General features: G+C 46.3%; 1 protein-coding gene, 1 long non-coding RNA gene and 1 pseudogene across 3 annotated transcripts in view; 2 read left to right on the top strand and 1 right to left on the bottom strand.

Moving 5' to 3' along the window:
• Window positions 1–4,699, top strand: part of LOC145716441 (tubulin alpha-1A chain pseudogene) — a 13,248-nt pseudogene extending 8,549 nt beyond the window's left edge. The window contains exon 2 of the transcript XR_014139077.1: window positions 3,005–4,699. The product of XR_014139077.1 is annotated as a tubulin alpha-1A chain pseudogene (transcript). The remainder of the gene's footprint in view (window positions 1–3,004) is intronic.
• Window positions 4,700–9,335: 4,636 nt separating this feature from the next.
• LOC145716444 (uncharacterized) lies at window positions 9,336–18,680 on the bottom strand. The gene is made up of 3 exons (XR_014139080.1): window positions 18,271–18,680; window positions 9,910–10,490; window positions 9,336–9,524 (listed from the first exon to the last, which is right to left on the bottom strand). It is a non-coding gene; the product is annotated as an uncharacterized LOC145716444 (long non-coding RNA).
• Window positions 9,369–21,567, top strand: part of GALNTL5 (polypeptide N-acetylgalactosaminyltransferase like 5) — a 70,723-nt gene continuing 58,524 nt past the window's right edge. The window contains exons 1-3 of the mRNA XM_081799830.1: window positions 9,369–9,675; window positions 15,109–15,189; window positions 15,381–15,455. The gene's annotated coding sequence lies outside the window, so the exon portion shown is untranslated. The remainder of the gene's footprint in view (window positions 9,676–15,108; window positions 15,190–15,380; window positions 15,456–21,567) is intronic.

Raw genomic sequence — 21,567 nt, 5'->3', positions numbered from 1 at the left:
TCTTGTTTCATTTTTCCCTCCCTTCCTCTATGATCCTCTGTCTTGTTTCTCAAATTCCACATATCAGTGAGAACATATGATAACTGTCTTTCTCTGATTGACTTACTTCACGTAGCATAATGACGCAAATGGTAAGATTTCATCCTTTCTGATGGCTGAGTAATATTCCATTGTATATATATATATACACCACATCTTTATCCACTCATCTGTCGATGGACATCTGGGCTCTTTCCATAGTTTGGCTGTTGTGGACGTTGCTGCTATAAACATTGGGGTGCAGGTGCCCCTTAGGATCACTACATTTGTGTCTTTGGGGTAAATACCCAATAGTGCAATTGTTGGCTCATAGGGTAGCTCTATTTTCAACTTTCTGAGGAACCTCCATACTGTTTTCCAGAGTGGCTGCACCAGCTTGCATTCTTGTGTTCCTTCTGGTTCAGTCTTCACTTCTAAGATTTGTTCCTTCTGTTTTAGTTCTTTTTTATTTCTGTCAGTTCAACTCTGAGATTTTTCTGATTGTGACTTCCGCCATTCTTTCTCATCTTGTGTCATTTTCTTAATGTCTCTTAGCTTTTTCTGAAGTACCTTCTAAGATAGCCTCCAAGAGACCAGCCGCCTGGTGTACATCCTGTGGGCAGGACCTGTGACTGTAAGAGATTTCGTTCCCATGATTAGGCTACGTTTTATGGCAAAAGCGAGAGGATTTTTTAGTTGTGATTAAGATTCCTAATCAGTTGGCTTTAAGTTAATCAAGGTGAAGTATCCTGGGTGAGCCTGACCTAATCAGGAGACTTGTTTAAATGAGAGTCTAAAGGTCAGAGACAGAAAAGTCAGAGAAATTCAAAGTAGCAGAGATACTCTCCTGTTGGTCTTGAAAATGCAAGCTGCTCTGTTTTGGAGAGGGCCATGTCACTGGGGACAAGAGACGGCCTCTAGCAGCTGAGGGTCTGAGTCCTACAACCACAAGGAACTAAACCCAGCCAACACCAGTGAGCTGAGGAAAAGGACCTCAACCCTCAGGTAGGAACACAGTCCCAGCTAACACCTTGATTTCAGCTTCGTGAGACTCCAGGCAGAGGACCCAGCTAGTCTGTGCTTGAACTCCTGGCCTATGGAAACTGCAAGATAATAAATATCTTTTAAGCTACTAAGTTCATAATTCATTATGCCACAATAGAAAATGAACACGGTGCATTATAGTTTCTCCCTGTTCAATGTGCAGGTCTTTCCAGCATGCTTTCATTGTTTGTGTGGATTGTATGTCATTCTATTTCTCTTCATCTTTTTCTAAATAGTAACTTTGTATGAGATTTGACCTTGATATTTTGTGCTATTGATTTTTATATGAAGTTAGTTTTCCTGAACTTTTATAAGAAGGCTTGGTTCTAATAGCTTTTTTTTTTTCAAGCTTAACAAAGATCCTTCTGTTGTTTTCATGTAACAGCTTGCTTGATGACATTTATTGGCTTAGTTCTCAGTTATCTGGACATTCTCTTTTCTTCACTTCAGTTATCCCCATTTCCCTCAATCTTGATTTTACTCCAAGTAGTTTCTCCATAGTGTGGGGCCTCAATCAGGAAGGGAACCTTGCTGGGCCAATTTCAAGCATTTATAAGGTTGGACTGATCCAGCCTTTGAGGTTTTCCTGCAGGACCTTCATATGCTCTCTCTCTCTATTGAAATGGGCAAACCTCTCCTTGTTTCAGTCATTGTCCACAAATTGGTCTGCTGGCTTCTACCTGTTGTTCTATTAGATGCCCCGTGACTTCCCTGAGTTCTCCCACACAGATGTTAGTACCGTGCAGGTCTCATGTCTGTAGTGGTTTGTCCCACCTGCTTTTATTTGGGCGTTAATGGAGATGCCTTCACAGCTAATTATCTTGTACATGTTGTGCATGAGTTTTTGTTTTTTCTATCTAGTTGTTCTGTTTTTATTTGGGGAATTGGGAGGACCCAAAAACGATGCTGCAACCCCTACTGTGCATCGCCTAGGAATTTTCCTGCTATCTCCTTTTTATGGCCTGAGAAGGCTGAATTCCCAGGGAGATTAACTAATTTGCTTTAAGTCACACGACTAGTAAGTGGGAAAACTAGCATTTGAACCTGGTCCAAATTTCAGAGTTCTTATTTTTTTCTCACTACATTTTGTTTAAAAACTTCTTTACTATAACAATTCCCAGCGTTAAAACTTAATGGTTTCCCATTACCTAAGCCAACCAGTCTAAAGACCCCCAACATTCAAGCCCCACCCTGCCTGTCCACCCTCACCACCTCTCCCCAAAGCACGCCGCCCGGTTCTGCCCCCAAAGCTATCTCTGTTCCCTCCCTGATCCCTTACTGCTCTTTAACTCATCCGTTACCTCTCCAAATCTAGTCCCCCTCTAATCAATTACTGGCAACTCTAGTAATTTTTGTTTGTTTATTCATGATTTGTGGGGGAGGGTATTTTAAGGTATTAACCTATGCTTTTCTATTCCTCCGTGTATTCATTTCCTAGGGCTGCTGTAACAAAGCAGCATGAACTGGATGACTGAAAATAACAGAAATGCATTGTTTTATAGTTGTGAAGCCTAGAGGTCCAAACTCAGCATATCAGCAGGGCTATCCTCTCCCTGAACCTTTAGAAGAATCCTTCCTTGCCTCTTCCCAGCTCCTGGTGCTCTGCCAACGATCTTTGGCATCCTTTGGCTCACGGATGCGTTACCCCAGTCCTCTGTGCTCGCATGCTGTTCTCCCTGTGTAGCTCTGTTTTCACATGGCCATCTTCCTATACAGACACCAATCAGATGGGATCAGGGGTCCACCCTACTCCAGGATAACTTCGTCTAAACTAGTTACATCTAAAATGACCCTGTTTCCAAATAAAGTCACCATTTGAGGTACTAGGGGTTGGGACTTCAACACGTCTTTTTCAGGGGGGACACACTTTGACCCCCAACACTTTCCTTCCCATTTCCTTTCTCCCATTTGAGCAGATAATCGTTTTTGTTTTTTGCTTCAGGAGGAACGGCAGAGACTGGCAAGAACTGTGTCTATGGTGTGGGCTCTCATACATCCAGAACCTACTTCTGTGCTGTCCTCTGAAGGCGCCTCCATTCATCAGACGATCGTAAGACTTTTAAATCACCTTCTGCATGCAAAACCTGTGCGGGGACCTGCAGGGAATCTGAAGAAGCATCTCTTTCATCAAACTTAAGACACAGTTGATTGTGTGGCACACCATTATTTTAGGTACTTCCAAGAAAGAAACACCCTGACAAACTGTGATGTATATCAATTTTTAAAGTGTATCCCAATTTCAGAGTTGTCACAGTGCCAAAAAAGGCATGTCTTAGAACTGATGAAATAATGCATGATGCACCATGTCTCCTTTTAAACAGCTATAGGCGTGGTGGAGAGAAAACACATGTGCACATACTTGCATACACAGGCACATGCACACACGTGTGCATACACACACATGTGCACACACACCTGGCTGAGTATGAAAGGAGCTGCAGGGACTCCAGTGTTTTCAGAGCTGAGACCGGAGGTGGTTGCTCTTTGGGTGGATCTTGAGGTGTAGATGGGATGCGTATCATCCAGGTGGAGCTGAGGAGAGCCATCGAGAGGAGAGGAAACCTGTAACACGGGGAGCCCAGGTGTGTAAGAGGTAGAGAGGTGTCCAAGAGGGAGAAACGGGAAATGATTCATTGGATCGCACGTATATCACCTGTCCATATTGGTGACAGTTGGGAATTGGGGAAAGGATGTTGGGTTTGAGCAGATTGTGGTCGTGAAGCCCAGGACTTAGAGAGAAGGAAGTGGGCGCACCAGCGACCCTCAGTAGGGAAGGCAGTCTTATTTCCAGATTATACTCCTCCCTAAAGAGTTTGGATTTTGTTCTTTAAGCAAGGGGGAGCCATAGAAAGTTTTGGAGCAGAGAGGAGCACGCCAAGCAATGTTTGGGGATTATTAATCTGGTAACAGGCAGAATATATAGAAGGCAGTTAGGGGACCTGTTTAAGAGATGACCTCAGAGGTCCAGGTAGCAGCAAAGGGAATAGTGGTGTGAAATGAAAAGGAAGGGACAAAGGGAAACTTGTGCAGAAAAATAAACAAGCAGGACTTGTTTAGGAAGAGGGGTGCATCAAGACTGTATCTCAGTATTGGTGTGTGGACAGCTAACAATGCATTGCCAGAGTGAGGGACTCCTCAGGCCCTATTTACCTCCACAAGCCTTCCTGGTCAACACAAAAGTAAGCCCCACACATACCAGGTGAAGTGCCCATGGGCACTCCAGGCTGAAATCAAATTATGGTTGCCATAGTTTTCTATAAATTGATTCTAGTGATACATCTTTGGTGAGACAATCAGGGGAGTGAGAGTACATCCTGTCATTGTAAGCACCTGAGACATTTCACAGTCTCATATGATTTTATGACCTGCCTGTGTAGTAAAGCAAGGGCAAGCTTTACTCTATGTGCATCGAAAAATCAGATGACCTTTATAGAAACCGCATAAGCCAGAAACAAACCTGGGAATAAATCCAAGGTTTCCTGATGCAATATTTTTATCTACACGTGTATGTTTGCTCTACCTTCAGTAAAATAGAACAGAGCACTGTGTAAACATTAAGCACCCTGTAAATTCTAGGTAGTAACGCAGGGGAGAGAGTCTGTTCGCAGAGTGAGAATTAACCTTGTGGAGGGATTCTATGTCCCTGACTGCATACAGATCCTAGATTTTATCTCACTGGTGTTGGAGGCCCTCAGAGGAAACATTTCTTTTTGAAGGCCAAGGTCCAGGGAAAACCCGGTATAAGTAGACTCTTTTTCCTTCTTGTTCTTCAAATGGAACTGTATGTTCAGAGAGTAAGTCCAGTCCCATAGTATATGTTCTATGGACTCTGTCCCTCGGTGAACAAATAAATGTGGAGAACCTTCCATCTAACAGAGCTCAGGCCCTGGTCAAAGGAGCAAAGATGTCACAGAAACAAAGCTCAGTCTGGTCAAAGGAGCAAAGATGTCACAGAAACAAAGCTCAGTCTCTGTCCTCAAGAAGCATCCATCATTCCAGTAGAGGGAGGGTGACCGAAGGAAGTAGACAAGAAAAGATGATCATTTCAGGTGCAGCCAGGGGCTACAAGGAAGACAAAACAGCAACGTGGCACAGAATGGCTGCTTCAGCTGCGGAGCTCAGACAGAGCCTCCAATGAGGAGGAGGGATCCAGCAATGACCTGGGGGAAGCTTTCAAAGCAGAACAATGTTGGAGCCAGCTTAGTCTAGCCAAGAGACAATATGATAGTGGGGAGGGCAGGAAGTAGCAGTACGTGGCCTGACATCCTTCATCAAGAGTGTGCCTTTTAGGGCGCCTGGGTGGCTCAGTTGGTTAAACGTCTGCCTTCGGCTCAGGTCATGATCCCAGGGTCCTGGGATTGAGTCCCGCATCGGGCTCTCTGCTCAGCGGGGAGCCTGCTTCTCCCTCACACTCTCCCTCTGTGCTTTCTCTCTCTCCCCCTCTCAAATAAATAAATAAAATCTTAAAAACAAAAAATAAAAATTAAAAAAAAAATAAAAAGAGTGTGCCTTTTACCATAAGAATATTGGGAACAGCAAAATTCTGTAAATCAATTGCCCCAACAGCTATATGTGGGTGCCCTATATATGCAGGGTAAGGGCAGTAGCTGAGACGCAGAAAATGGTCGAGGTCAGGGATGATGGTCCAGGTGAGGGGTGGTGGTCCAGGTCAAGAATGATGGTCCAGGTGAAGGATGATGGTTAACATGGAAGAGATGGTTCATGTGAGGGATAATTTTCATAAACCTGGATTCAGGTTTTAGCATCAAAGGTGGCAGAGCTAAGATATGAGAGAGCTTAGTAAGTTTTGGCTGAGAAATTGCATGGGTTTCATATACTGAGTAGGGAGAAGACTTGTGGGGAGCAGATTTGCGGGCATTCCATAGCTCTCTCTTGGCCATGTTACGTTTGAGACACCTTTTGACATCCAAGAGGTGACTCGGAGCAGACAGTCAGATAGTCCTCATGGGACTCAGATCCCAGGCCAGGACTGGAATTAGATAGTGCAGAGCCATGCAGGCAGAGATGGTAGATGGAGTCATGGGACTGGCTAGGATGGCGGTATTCGTTTCCTAGGGCTGCTATAACCAAGTGCCACAAACTGGGCAGCTTCAGACAACAGAAATTTATTCCCTGACCGTTCTGGAGGCCCGAAGGCTGAATCGAGGTGTCAGCAGAGCTGTGCTTCCTCTGAAAGGCCTACTGCGGAATCCTTCCTGGCCTCTTCCAGCTTCAGGCCAATTTTTTGTGTCACTGGCGTCCTTGGCTTGCAGCTAGCTGCATGACCAATGGTAATTCCTAGTGCTGCCAGAGGGCATTCTTCCTCGAGGCTGTGTCCCAGTCTCCCTCTCCTTGCGCGGACCCCAGACATCGGACCGGGGCCCACCCTCCTTCCGTATGACCTCATCTTCACAGGATTGCATCTGTCAAGACCCTATTTCCGAATAAGGCCACCTTTCCGGGTTCCAGATAGACATGTGGGGACACTAGGCCACCCAGTGCAGTTACCTAGAAAAAGAGTGTAGATGGACAAGAAGGCGGCTCAGGACAGAACTTCGGGGTCCCAAGAGAGGAGAGAACGTGGGTGCAGGCTCGGGCTGTGTCTCCTGTCTAGAGAGGCGTACCACGAGGTATCAACCACGTGGCACACTGCTGGTGGTTATGGAGACTAACCAGTTTCACCTGGTTAACTAGCTTGGGGATGGAGGGCAGATTGGCTTTTGGCTTTGGGGATGTGGAAATAGTGGGCAACTTTTATTTATTTATTTATTTTTTAAAGATTTTATTTATTTATTCATGAGAGACAGAGAGAGAGAGAGAGAGAGGCAGAGGGAGAAGCAGGCTCTCCGCTGAGCAGGGAGCCCGATGCGGGACTCGATCCCAGGACCCTGGGATCATGACCCGAGCCGAAGGCAGACGCTCAACCATCTGAGCCACCCAGGCGCCCCTAGTGGGCAACTTTTAAAAAGACTCTTCCGTGAAACGGTAGGGCCAAGGCATGATTCTGTTGGGTTGAAGACAGAGTGAGGATGCTGAAACTATAAAAACGGTAAGTAGAGACATCTCTTTCCGTGAGAAGAAGGGAGCACAGACATGGGGCGAGGGACAGTTGAAAAGACGTGTGGAATGGCGGCTTGCTGGCATGCAGGTGGTGTCCAGCAGAGTCTAGCAGCGGGGGAGAAGCTGACCATGCAGGAGAGAAGGGGTTCCATCTGAAGCGAAGTCCTTGACCTTGTGAGGGACTGGAGTTTCGCACACAGAAATGGGCCAGTCATAGTAATAGGAGGGAGGGCAACGTTTCTCGGTTCCCATTCAGGGACATCAGTGGGCCCAGTGTTGGGAAGACAGTGAGCTCTCATTGGATCGCACGCATATCACCTGTCCATATGGGTGACAGTTGGGAATTGGGGAAAGGATGTTGGGTTTGAGCAGAGTGTGGTCGTGAAGTCCAGGACTTAGAGAGAAGGAAGTGGGCGCACCAGCGACCCTCAGTAGGTGGTCAGGCTGTGTCGGGGCCCATTCAGAATCGGAGTGTATTCTGTAGTCTCTTCAGTGATGAGCAGCAACTCGGACAGATGTAGGGTGAGGCCATGGTTGAGTTTGGTCATAGTTAGGGTGCTGGCAGAGGAAAAATGAGAAAGGGAGATTAGGGTGCTCCTGAAGGAACAGTTACAGTGAGATGTGGGCTTGGTGAGGCAGGAGTGGGAGCCTGGGAGATTCTGGCAAGTGGACAGATGTAGGGCTGTGGATTGGAAGTCCATTTGGGGAGGAGAGCTGTGGACACAGGAGCACAGAGCAAGTGAGCTGTGACGAAAAAGGTGTGTTTGAGGGGCCCCTGGGTGGCACAGTTGGTTGAGTGTCCAACTCTTGATTTCGGCTCAGATCGTGGTCTCAGGGTTCTGGGATCGAGCCCCTCGTCAGGCTCCGCACGCAGGGGAAGTGGGCTTGGGATTCTCCCTCTCCCTCTCTCTCAAATAAATAAATCTTTAAGAAAAAAGTTGTGTTTGAGATTGAGCTTTTGGAAGTGGTACAGTGTTTGGTTGTGACAGAGTCTAGTGTTTGGCCATATGTGTGGATAGAGCTGAGGAGGCAGGGAACCAGGAGGCGAGCCAGAGTGTAGGGATTCAATAGGAATGTGCTAATGCAAGAAAAAAATATGGCTTATTTGATTTTTTTCCCCTCCATGATGGGAAATAAAAGGCAAAGGAAAGAAAGTCAACATTCAGTGCCAGGAACTGAGGGGCCAAAAACCCAGAGAAAAGGGGTCTCTAGGGAAGCAAGCAGTCTTTCCCACCTCCAGGCTTCAGGGCATTTGTAAATCCTAACTGCACGGGGGTGGGGCCCAGAAACCAAGCGGAGAGCGGCCACACAGAGGCGGGGCCGACTTGCTAGTGGTCTCGCACAACTGGGGGACATAAAGCCAGAGTTCTGTGCCGGCCAGGGAGGAGGGCCCAGGAAGCACCTCAGCTTACTTGGAGAATGGAAACACCGGAAATAGACTAACGTGAAAGCCCGAAATGCAGTTTGAGGTGGAAATGGCGTTGGGAAGGAAGGAACCAGACGTTAACAGAGGGAAACAGTTAACAGAACAGGGGTCCCAGTAAAAGGGGTCCCCTCAAAATAAAGCCAATGAGAATTTGCTCCTAGCTTAATATTTCTGAGGCCCTGGGAACAAATTTTCACTTGTTTTACCTGAACATTAATCTCGCAATATAAAAACAGTTCACTGGATAAGATTTCCTCAAGTGAATCAGGGTTTTCCAAGAGATGGATTTACTAAACATTGAACAATGAAGTATTTGTAGAAATTAGAGGTGAACGTGACAGATGTGTTTGTCTTGGCAAAGGGGCATCTTCAGTCACAACTCCACTCCCGTCTCCTTCTGGTGACTCGTCTTTTGTGTCTTTCCATCATAATCTTAGACTTTCCTTGATCAAGAACTCAGATTGACAATCTTTTTGTGTGTGCATGCCTCTCTTTTTTCCTCCCTCTATGCAATTGGCGGACAAGATCTCTGGTAATCGTGGCTCCTGAGAAAGGGGAGATGTTAATACTGACAAGGTTGCAAGGATTAGAAATGGGGGTGACCCCTGTAAGGACCCTAGTGTTCCCATCTTGCAGCAGGAACTGAGAGACACCGATATATTACAGAGATATATTAGCTGACTTGCTCTTAAAACCCGGGAAGTGTGGGAGCCGAGAGTCGAAGCCCAGCCCTCGCCTGTGTATCCGGCTGACTCCTCCCCATGCTGGGGTGGCCCGGGCTGTTGCATTCATCAGCACCCCTGGTGGTCATCAAAGATGAGAGGGATTCTGACATGGTGCCCGTACTCAGCCTTCACTTTGCTGGCTTGTCATTCTTTCTTTTTTTTTTTTTTTTCGGTCCAGCAAATATTTATTGAGGAATACTCTGTGCTCGGAGCTGACGCTTCGAAGATGAGACACCCAAGGAGGTCACAGCCTAGGACAGAGGCAGACAGATAGCAAACAGTCACCCACAGAGTGGTGATGCCAAGCCGCTCCGCAACAGACCCATAACCAAACCTCTGGGCATCTGGGTGAAGTGCTGGAAAGAGCCCAAAGGCTAAATAAGGGCTCAATGCCATGGCCAGGTAATAGGATGCTCATCGGCCATTTAAAATACCGTTTCTGGAGGCCTGAGAAAAATGTTTACAACACGAGGCCCAGTGAAAAAGGCAGGCTTCAAAACTGAATCTGAGGTCTGATACCCATGATATTGTTTTATAAACCAAAATCCTTCTGGAGGTTAGCTGACTACCTTCTGTTTGCCACCCCAAGATCCACTCTCCACCTTTCTCCACCTGCTCCGCGCCCTGGCTACTGACCTGTGCGGCCTCTGGCTTCCGGTTGGCTTTGACCAGAGGGAGGCTCTGGATGGAGGGAGGAGAGCGAAGTCGGGAATCTGCTCCTTCTGTTCCTTCGCTGCCGCTGGCCTTAGTCTGGCTGGTCTCCTGCCCCCACCAAGGTTCCTGCAGGTTCTAGTAACTAGTACCCTGTACCTCCTCAGGCCTAGGGAGGAAAGGGGCCTTGCTGTTAGCAACTCCAGGGTTCTGCACCACCTTGGGGGCTTCCCTACATCCTGCCCACACCCTTATAAATGGGCCCGTGTTTAATCTCTTCCCAAATGACCTAAGTTGTGGTGCCAACCCATTTGTGGGATTGTGGGCCATTGTGTTGTTCTCTCGTGTGATTTGCTAGTTTTCTATAAATAGTCACCTTTTGGGGCATCTAGTGAAATCATGACTCCTCATTTCCTCTGAGAATCGTCTACCCAATCGCAAGGGTGGACCCATAACTGGTTAGTCTGGAGTAGAGACCAGAGACCAACTGGGCCCGCCAGATGCTCTTTCCTGGAAGGTCCAGTCGGGACTGGAGAAAGCCTGCCCCATCTTGGTGGAGAGATATCCTATGAACAAAGAAAGAGGAGTTAAAGAAATAGGACAAGAAATGGCCCTTGACCCTGGAAGTCTGTACAGACCCCAGTTCTAGCCCCTTCCTAAGTCCTGGCATCACGGCATCTTGACACCCGTGACACTCAGCCCTAAGGCCTTGTAATAACCGCCCCCCCGACCTCTTAACATAAATCAGCTTGAATGAACTCAACCAAATGACTCCTGAGTAATACACTCATGAATTACTCTCACAATTAGAAAATATAAGAGATATATTTTTATGTTTTTAAACTTTTTACTTTGAAATAGTTATAGACTCACAGGAAGTAGCAAGAATAGTGCCCAAAGGCTCACATATGCTCCACACCCAGCATCCTCCCATGGTGGATCCTCTATGGCTCTAGGACAATATAGAAACCAGGAGATGGATGCTGCTGCATGGTTGGTAACCTGACTGCAGACATCAGTTCTCAGCATGTTAAAATCTGCACCTGCCTGTATGGATGTATGTGCAGTTCTATGCAGTTTTATCCCAAGAACAGACTCACACGTCCACCACCGTCATCGAGATAGAGAACTGTCCTGTCATCAAAATAGAACCCCCTTAAGCTGTCTTTTTGTATTGCACTCACTCCTTAGGGCCACGCCCTGGAAACCACTGATCTCTTCTCCATGTCTATACTTTTAGTTTGAGAATGTTGTATAATGAAATTACATAGTATTGGTAATTCTTTGTGGAGATTGACTTCTTTTTACTAAGCATAATGCCTTTCTGGTCCGTCAAACTTGCTGTGCCTACCAGTAGTTCAATCCTTATTACGGAGGAATATTCCACTATGCAAATGTCCCAGAGCTTATCCAACCATTCACCCGTAAAAGAACATTGGGTTGTTTCCAGTATTTTGCTATTATGAATTAAGCTGCTATGAACCTTCACATATAAGTTCTGGTGTGAACATAAATTTTAATGTCTCATGGATGAATGCCTAAGGTCATATGGTAAGTGCATGTTTGGTTTGGTCAGAAACTGTTAAACTATTTTCCAGACTGGCCATTTGGTCCTGGTAATTCGTGGCTACCATTTGGCATTCCCACCAGCAATGGATGAGAGATCCAGTTCCTCATTCCTGTTTCTCTTTTTGGATCTTCTTGTGGGTTACTTGAACTTCTTTAGAATTCCATTTTATCTCCAGTGTTTTGGAATACTGAAAGACAGCCAAGTGGAGATGTAGCGTACGGGCAGGCAGCTGGGTGTGCCAGCCTGGAAAGCAGAAAAGAGCGTGGGTATCCATGTACACAATGTCCTTGGCATCTGGACGTGTTTAAAATCATGGGAAAGATGAGGCCGCCCAAGGAGAGAGAAGGCTCAAGCTGGGCCCTGAGTGAGCCAAGTGGTCACGTTAGGGAGATGAGGAGGGGGGCCAGCAAAGGACCCTGTAGAAGGAGCTCCTAGAGCATCAAAGGAAGACCTCCTCGGTGGTGTTCATCAGAGATGCGCTTAGAACTTTTTCAACCAAATTAAGGCAACTGTAGATACCTTCTGTTCTGCCATCACTTTTACAATTTGCTGTTTTGAGAATATTCTTCCTTGTCATTAAAGATGCTCTTACAACATAATTTTTAACAATTGCATAGTTTTCCATTTTAGGGTTGTATCATGATTTATGTTTTTTGAAAGTTTCTTCTAGAATCTTGTCCAGGGTCAAAATCAAATGTACTGGCCTCTATTTTCTGGAAGTAGCTTCTGCTTTTCGGAGCTCAGGACTATTGTTGCTTCTGCTGTTTCCCACATTCTTTCAAGCACATCAGACATTCACCAATGTCTTCCATATACTTTTCTAGCCCTCCAGAATTTAGTATGTTCAAAGTCCCGTGATCTCTCCCATAAAACTTAAGATGCAGTGCTAGATCCGTGCCACCTATTAATCCTCATGATATCATGTTTAACCTTCTGAGCAACCTGTGTGCTTGTTTTTGTCATCCCCTCTTAGAGACGAGGACACAAGCTCAGAGGGTGTGTGTGGTTCCCTCCCGTTACGGCAGCTGGGCAGGGCAAACCTCAGGTCTCCTGACCCAAAGTCTAATGCATAGTGCAGCCTCTCTCTGGCCACTGTTGGTTCTGCCCTCCATGCTTTGGAGACCATGATCCCTGATAGAATAGAGACCAAATGAGTTCAGCAGCTCTGTGTTTTCATCTGTTAAATTTCACCATCTGTCTCGGGGAGAGGGGGGGCTCTTTCTTGTTTCTCTGAGCATAACTAAAATCTATTTTGAAAGTTGACCCAACATCACCTGGGAACCTTAGTGCTCGGTGGCTGTTTGCTTTCTTGACACTGGTTTTGCCTCTGCCCCTCCTTCATGACCAGTCTAACAGGAATCGGGAATGTAGGTTTGAAGTTAGGCTGACCTGAGTTTGAATCCTGAATCTTGGCAGGAGCTGCGTGAACTCAAGTGACCACATCCATCTGTACCTTGGTTCCTTGGGTGGACACCATCTTCCCATTTCCCATGCCCTGTGTGGTCCTCCCACTCCACTTCAGGGACCCACTTAGGAGCAGAAAACAGCAGGAGTGGTGCTGTGCTGTTCCAACTCTAAGCCAGAGGAAGACCTGGTGGCCTCCTCTTTTATGCTTTGGGGAGCTCTGAGCCATCATGGAAGAGGTCAGGTTGCCTACTAGCAAGCCCATGAGAAGAATCTACATGGAGAGGCAGGGAGAAGAGAAAGAGGCCCTGCCACCCCAGAATCCCAGCTCAGCCTGGCCTTCCAGCTGTGCATGCCGGGGCCCCAGCCCCAGTGGGCCAGCCAGGCCAGCCCCCAGGTGGGACAGAATGCCCATCTGAGTCTAGTCAACCCACAGAATTATGACACCTGATTGAATAGCCATTGTTTTAAGCCACTGAACGTTGGGATGATTCTTGAGACATTAATTGTCCACACTAATTGTGAAGTATTAATTAATACAGTGCTTAGCACGATGCCTAGCACACAAGAGCTTAATAGATGAGAGCAACTCTTATTTGACTTTGTCAAAGCCCCAGGTGGTTTGAGAGCTCCTTTGAGACTAACCTCTTGAACACATGCTTTTGACAAATAGATCTTGAGGAGCTATCTGAATCACTGAAGATACAGTAATCTGAGCCATCAGCACCACAACCAGGTAGAATTACCCTCCATTCACTCTCTACCTGGGGATAATAAATTGGCAGCCAGGGGGGTAAAGGCAGATCAGGGGCTGAACCCACTGCCATGATGGTGTCTTGGTTTTTGAAATCTCTGTTGCCTTTAATCAGTCCATGCTAAGGCTACCCTGGCTTGGTGTCCTAGAGACAGGAGCTTCTTGTAGGCTCTGGGCCACTAGGAAGGTGACCTTCCCTTGTGAGACAGGCAGTCCTTCTCTGGAGGACCTGGGAAGATGCGGTTTGCTTTGATGTACAGGGCAAATAGGGTGGAGGGTCTACAGTCTTCAGCCAGTCTCTTTGTCTCATACAGCATTCCTACTTCCATTGGTTAATTTTTCCATATCCTACAGGTCTGGACAAGAGAGAGGGTGGAACTGGGGTGCCTAATCCAGCTTAGGCTGCTCAAGGAATAATGACAGGTGAAAACTTGCCCTGTCTTAGTCCACTTGAGCTGCTATAACAGAATATTATAGACTGAGTGGCTTATAAACAACAGAAATTTCTTTCTCATAGTTCTGGAGGCTAGAAGTCCAAAATCAAGGCACCAGCCCATTCAGTGTCTGGTGCATGCCCATTGCCTGGTGTGTCCTCCCACGGTAGAAAGGCAGAGGGAGCTCTCTGGGGTCTGTTTTAGAAGGGCACTAATCCCATTCATGAGGGGTCCACCCTCATGACCTAATCATTCCCAAACGCTCTATGTCCATATACCATCACGTTGGGATAAAGTTAGTGCCAGAGAAATACTGAAATCTACATTCAAGAGGCATCTAATTTAATATTGCTGACTCAGTTTCAACATATAAATTTTGGAGGGACACAAATATTCAGTGTGTAGCACACCCCAATGAGGACATTGGGGTGCTGATCTCTATGCAGCGATGACCCTGGACTTGTCCCCTGACACACAGGGGTCAGGATAAGTCATGCTGTAGTCATATTCAATTATTTTATAATTAATAAGCTAAAACTCTTCCTTCACAATGATAATCTGCAGTTGAAAGCCATTTTCATACACAAGGTGTCACTTTTTTTTAAGGTGTAAGTACATTGAGACTTTGATGCATGCTGGTGGAGGAATGGGCTGTTTTCCTTTTCCACGAGCTCACAAGAAAAGAGCAGCTCAGACACAAAGACCAAGGTTGTTATGCTTGTCATAGGCACCCGCACTTCCTGGAATGTCCTTTCTTAGTGACCTGGGAGCTGGGGGAGCAGATGTTTCACAAGGAGATTCCAATGAGCAAATACCACTGGAGTTTAAGGCCCCAAACGGGGTGTCGGCTGTGGGATATTCACTGCAATGGCTAGAACAAGGGGGCATGTGGGCCAGGAGCTGGGATGGCGTGTGAGGTCGGAGCAGGCTGCAGAGGTCTTCCTGGGTGATTCTAAAACTTTAGATCTTTATCCTGCAGTCCAAGGGAGGCAACGAGGTTGGAAGCAGGTGAGTGTTTACAGGAGAAGAAAACCAATTCAGTTTGTTAAGTTCAAGATGCCTGATGTCAAGAACATAGGAAGTTGAAGAGATGGGCATGGAAGGTGAGGGAATGAAAGATACTGGGATTTGGGGCTGGATTCATTAGCGTAGATATGGTGAGTGATGTGAGGATAGGAGATTAAGGGGAAAGTAACTAGAGCAAAGACAGAAGATGTGTAGCATGCGTGTCCCTACCTCCCTTCCCCTGCCTGTAGCAGGCCTTGCTGATCGATCACAGCGCCCTCTCTTGCAGAGCCCAGTGCTGCGGAAGTCAAAGGAAAAGGATTTCTAGAAGATAGGCTGGTCAACAGAGTCAAATGCTTACTCGGTAAGATCAAACAGGATGTAGACCAAAAACGGCTGGGGGGTTGACATGCAGGAAGGCATTGGAAGTTTCTTACCTCTCTTACAGAAACTGTTTTCTGTTGTTTTAGCTTTATGTTTATATTTTCTTTGATAAAAGTAAACTTGCAGAATTTGAAAATAATATTCACCTATAATTCCACCATGATTGGTAACATTTGGATGCACGTATTTCCAGTCTTTTTTCCGACAAGTGAGCTAATATCATTACATACGTGCAGTCATACTGTAGACACAGTTTGTGTCCTGAGTTTTCACTTAATATCATTTCCTATTATTTACTTATCTTCTCTCTTCATGGTTATGAATGTGGGCATTTTCCAGATTTAGCCATTATAAATAATGGCTTTAATAAACTCTTTTTAACGGGCGCCTGGGCGGCTCAGTTGATTAAGCATCTGCCTTTGGCTCAGGTCCTGATCCCGGGGTCCTGGGATAGAGCTCCAGGTTGGATTCCCTGCTCAACGGGGAGTCTGCTTCTCCCTTTCCCTTTACCCCTACACCCCCCACCCCTCATGCTCTCTCTCTCTTGCTCTCCCTCTCTCTCAAGTAAATAAATAAAATCTTTTAAAAAATTAAAAAATAAACTCTTTTTAAAACAATCTTTTTAAAAAATTTCAATATTTCCTTAAGATCAATTTCTAGAAGTGGCCAAAATACTTAAAGATTTTAAGACTCCTGATATAGGGCGCCTGGGTGGCTCAGTTGGTTAAGCGACTGCCTTCGGCTCAGGTCACGATCCTGGAGTCCCGGGATCGAGTCCCGCATCGGGCTCCCTGCTCGGCAGGGAGTCTGCTTCTCCCTCTGACCCTCCCCTGTCTCATGCTCTCTCTCTCTATCTCATTCTCTCTCTCAAATAAATAAATAAAATCTTACAAAAAAAAAAAAAGACTCCTGATATAATAAAGTGCATTTCAGGACCATTTTACTAATTGGCATTGCCACCAGCAGAGCATAAGGGTATTTAAATGAATGCACCATTTTTTACTATCCCGTTGTTTTTTCTGAAACGATACAAATCCTTGATGGAAACCAGGTTATAGTATAATACCATAGGATATACAAGTGTATATGTGTATATATACACATATATATTGGTATATGTATTTATGCACACACACACATATAAATATCAGTATCAATGCAATAGAACCAATATCGGAGCAAAAGACTTTTATCATCCTCCTACAGGATAGTGCTGAGCAAATCCCTTTCTCCCTGGCTTAGACGAAGAGAAAAAGAAACATCTGTGAAGCCAATCGCTGACCTGGTACCCTGTGGGTTCTTAAACACCAATCAATGAATGAAAACCTTCTACTAAGACCTACTTCATTCTTGGAGCCCCAGCCACATGATAAAAGTAACATCATCCCAGTTTTACAAAGGAAGGGAACGGAGGCTTAGTGGGGGTAATTAACTTTCCCAACGCCATGTAATTAGTAAGTGCTGGCACCCGAATTCACAGGCACAGCCTGTCTCAGTTGAGAGTCTGTGCTTTCTTCCTGTACCGTGAACTACATTGCAGAGAGCGAGCCAGCTAGGCGCATGGAGAGGGGTGGGGCTGACTGCTTTCTGAGGCTCACTCCTGGTTTCCGGTAGCTAATGTCTTGGTGGAGATGCCCCACCCCCAGTAGGAAGCCCATCCTCTAAAGGCAGCCAGACACTGTCCCTCTTCTCTGTCTAGTGTGTTTTATTTATTTTAAAAAGATAATTATTTACTTGTTTGTTTGTCAGAGAGAGAGAGAGATCACAAGCAGAGAGAGAGGCAGGCTTCCCGCTGAGCAAGGAGCCCGATGTGGGGCTCGATCCCAGGACACTGGGATCCTAACCTGAGCCGAAGGCAGACTTCTTACTGACTGAGCCACCCAGGCGTCCCTGTCTGGGTGTGTTTTAGAAACATTTTAGCTTCTGAGCGCTCTCCCCAAATCTGCATGTGTTCACCACCCCAGGAGCTCTCTGAACCCCATACTCTGGGGGTTTTATGGAGGCTTCATCACATAAGTGTGATAGATCACTAAGTCCATTTCCAGCCCCTCGTCCCTCTCAGGAGAGTGGGAGGCAGGGCTGAAAATTCCAAGCTTCCAACGACTGCCATCACCCAGGGAATTCCAAGGAATTTAGGAGTTCTGTGTCAGAAGCCAGGGCCAAAGACCAAATATTATAACAAAAGATGCTGCTGGTGTTCTTATCACTTAGGAAGTTACAAGGGTTTAAGGAGCTCTGTGCCAGGAACCTGAGGCAGAGACCAATATATATACGTTCTGTTATCTCACGGGGCGTTAGCCTGACTTGTGGGACAAAAGTCAGCTCTCAGATCATAGTTACTATATGATTGTGTAACAAAAACCCTTTACTGATGAATTGGGCAGTTGGGAGCCTTTTTCTGAGAAATTCTGGAGGAGCAGGATCTCTCCCCATGATAAATCTTCCTTTGAAGAGGCCCTTTGTTTACTCTCCTAGAACCTCGATCTAAGAGCTTGCTTGGAGCCAACATCCAAGTCACTCACGTATGGGCTGCAGAATCCACCTTCTGTTTTTGCAAATTCAGAGATGCTCGATTTTCACTCTTCCTGTGGTGGTTTTCTTTCTCCTTGCTTTTTCTTCCCTTTTACCCACTGTTTCTCAGGTGGGAGCAGTGTTCTGTGCACCTTCAAACTTGTGCCCTGCTGAGTTTGGGCGGCAAGGAAGGAAGCCGCACTCCAGGACCTCAGCACAAAGACCTCACTGTTTTTCCCTCGCTGCGCCTCGGGCCGCTCGGTGGCTTCTGTGACCCCACTTACCTGGGACACTTTGAATCACTGGGCGGTTTCTCACGTTTCCTCTTTGGTTTCTGTTGGTCACAGCGTCTCTTGGTGATAACCCCGAAGGGGCCATGTTTGGGGGGAGGCAGGACCAGACAGGATTGGACCCGGAGCCAGACTCAGCTCCCTGAGTTTAGAGGGGAGCGCAGCTTCAGCCTGTCCGCACCTCCCCCCGGAAGGGCCCAGTGAGGAGACAGCTCGACAAGCTCCAAATCACACTGCGTTGCAGCTCAGCTCCATCCTCTAGTGGGCCAGGATGACCCACTTCCCTAGTTTAGAACCATCCAGAGCCTTTCCTGGATGGAACACGGCGTGTTTTACCTGAACAGAAGAATTTGACTCTCCCCAGTTGTTTCTCTCCATAGCATTCATCTTTCCATATTTATTTTTAAATCGTTATAAAATATACATGAAATTACCATTTTAACCACTTTTAACTGTGCAGTTTGGTAGTGTTAAGTACATTCACACTGTTTTGCAACCATCACCACCATCCTTCTCCAGAACCTTTTCATCTTCCCAAACTATAACTCTGTCCCCATGAAACACTGATGCCCCATTCCCCTCCCCCATCCCCGGCAGCCACCCTTCTACTCTCTGTCTCTAAGAATTTTCTGTCTCTAGGTACCTCATATGAGTGCAGTCACACAGCATTTGTGACTGGCTTATTGCACATAGCAGCACGTCCTCAAGCTTCATCCATGTTCTGGCACCTTCCTTTCGAAGGCTGGATACTATTCCATGTGTGTATAGACCGCACTTTGCTTCTCCATTCGTCTGCCAATGAACACTTGGCTATAGAATTAATTCAACAAGCATTTTCTGAGTGCCAGTGATGTATCAGGCACAGTGCTTGCTCCTGGAGATAAGATTGCTACTGAGGTAGACTAGGAGGTCCCCACCCAGAGGTGAAGAAGCATGAATAATAATGGCCAAAAGTAATGGCAGTTTCTTTCAAGTTCACAGAGACACCAATGACTATTCCTAATTTATGTATCCTCCACAATTTTTAATAAAACCTTTGGCACCTGATTTTAAAAACGAATAAGTAGGAGCGCCTGGGTGGCTCAGTCATTAAGCGTCTGCCTTCGGCTCAGGTCATGATCCCAAGGTCCTGGGATCAAGCCCCATGTCGGGCTCCCTGCTCGGCGGGGAGCCTGCTTCTCCCTCTCCCACTCCCCCTGCTTGTGTTCCCTCTCTCGCTGTGTCTCTCTCTGTCAAAATAAATGAATAAAATCTTTAAAAAAATAAAAAATGAATAAGTAGCAGAGGGGTGCCTGGGTGGCTCAGTCAGTTAAGCATCCAAGTCTTGATTTTGACTCAGGTCTCAGGGTCCTGGGATTGAGCCCCACATTGGGCTCCATGCTCAGCAGAGAGTCTGCTTGAGATTCTTTCCCTCTCTCTCTCCCCCTCTGCCCCTCCCCCTCTAAAATAAATAAATAAATAAATCTTTTTAAAAAATGAATAAGTAACAGAAATATTAATAGAAAAGCTTGCAAATCACTATACGCACTTTATGTCTTTGAGGGGGTGCTCCTAACGGAAAGTTTCAATCACAGCCATAAGACGGATGTGTTTATCACCACTTGGACTTCTGTAGCTACAGTGACAAGAATAGCTATGTCGGTATTTCTCGGTGTTCCATGAATAAACAGCAGGAGTTTCTGGTTTCCCGTGCTGTCCCAGGGTAGCAGCCCCCGAGCGCCTGGCCACAGGCTCCCAAGGACACCGTGTGTCCCCCCTGCTTCTGCACCCCACTGATCTATTTTCCTCTTGCTGCCCTGTGCTTCATTCTCTGCAACCATCTCATGAAATCGCATGTTTTAAACACTGTTTGGTTTACCGCCGCATCCTGCGATGTGTCTTCTTTACCACGAGTGGTTGCTGTGTAGATTTCTGAGCGTGTTAAAAGTGCCCTGCCTCAGCCAGAGGAGCTCCAGCAAAGCTGCCCAAGATGCTGTGCGTCCTCATAGAAGTTTATATAGCTACACATCTGGTTGCTGAATTGTTCTAGATCTCCCTCTTGTGGGCCATCGATGAATAAAACACACCAATTATATCTAACAGATGGGATGAAGAATCTCATAGATGATAAGGAATCAATTTCTGTGAATCCTGTGAGTTGATTGGGACCTTTCATTGTTTTTATTATGAAATGTGATAAATCTATAAAAAGTATGTAAAGAATATGAAAATACCCATGCACCCCCACACCAGCTTTATGAAATCTTATTTTGCTGCATATGTACTGTAAATCTTTTTTTTTTTTAACTAAAATAGAAAAGTTGGGCCCCTGTGTACCCTCCCTTTCTGCACACGCCTCCTCCCTCAGGTAACAGTTACTCTGAATTGGTATTCATTACTCCCGCACATATTTTTATATTTCCCTACATACATGTGTGTCAAGACGGTACAAACTATTGTTTTTCACCTTCTCAACTTCATGAGGGATGCTATCGTACTGGGTGTGTTCTTTACAATTTGTTCTTCCCCTTCAGTGTAATACAGGTAAAGTGTATCCTTGTTATTCCTTTTCTCTCATTTTCCTCCCCTGTCTATTTTTTTTTAAGATTTTATTTATTTATTTGAGAGAGTGTGTGCGCGTGAGAGAGAGCACAGCAGGGGGGAGTGGGAGAGGGAGAAGCAGGCTTCCCACGGAGCAGGGAGCCCGATGTGGGGCTCGATCCCAGGAACCTGGGATCCTGACCTGAGCCAAAGGCAGACGCTGAACCGACTGAGGCCCCCAGGCGCCCCTCTCCCGTATATTGCTGATCGTATGAATACCACGGTATATTTACCGATTCCTTTATCTGGTTTATTAGGTTGTTTTGAATTTTCCCCACAACAAGCAAGGTCGTACCCAGCATTCTTAACTCGCCTCCTGTGTATTTCTCTAGGGTACATCCTAAGGGCGGATTGCTGGGTCATCACGTTTGGTGCACATGTGCAACTTTTCTCCGAATTGCCAAGTAGCTCTCGAAAGGATCGCACTATTTACAGCCCCCTACCTTCCTGTCTCTCTCTCATCTGCCAGAGGGCAGCCAGGTGGCAGGAGCAATCCCCACCACTAACTGAGCACCGTGTTAGTCATATTAGCCGCCTTAGCGAGAACGTTCTCCTTTAGTGATGACAACAGTCTTCTGAGGCAGGCATCGGCCTGTTTACAAGAAACCAGAGCAGTCCAGGAATCTGCCCGAGGCCACAAGATAACAAGCTGCAAAGCGGCACTAAACCTGACCCAGAGCTGTGTGCAAACACCTGTAAAGAGTCCCGCCC

Source organism: Leptonychotes weddellii, chromosome 12 (assembly GCF_054177405.1).
Source record: "Leptonychotes weddellii isolate Sample4059 chromosome 12, ASM5417740v2, whole genome shotgun sequence".
NCBI lineage: Eukaryota > Metazoa > Chordata > Mammalia > Carnivora > Phocidae > Leptonychotes > Leptonychotes weddellii.
Note: the sequence above shows the minus strand (reverse complement) of the source record. Positions and strands in the feature narration are given on the sequence as shown.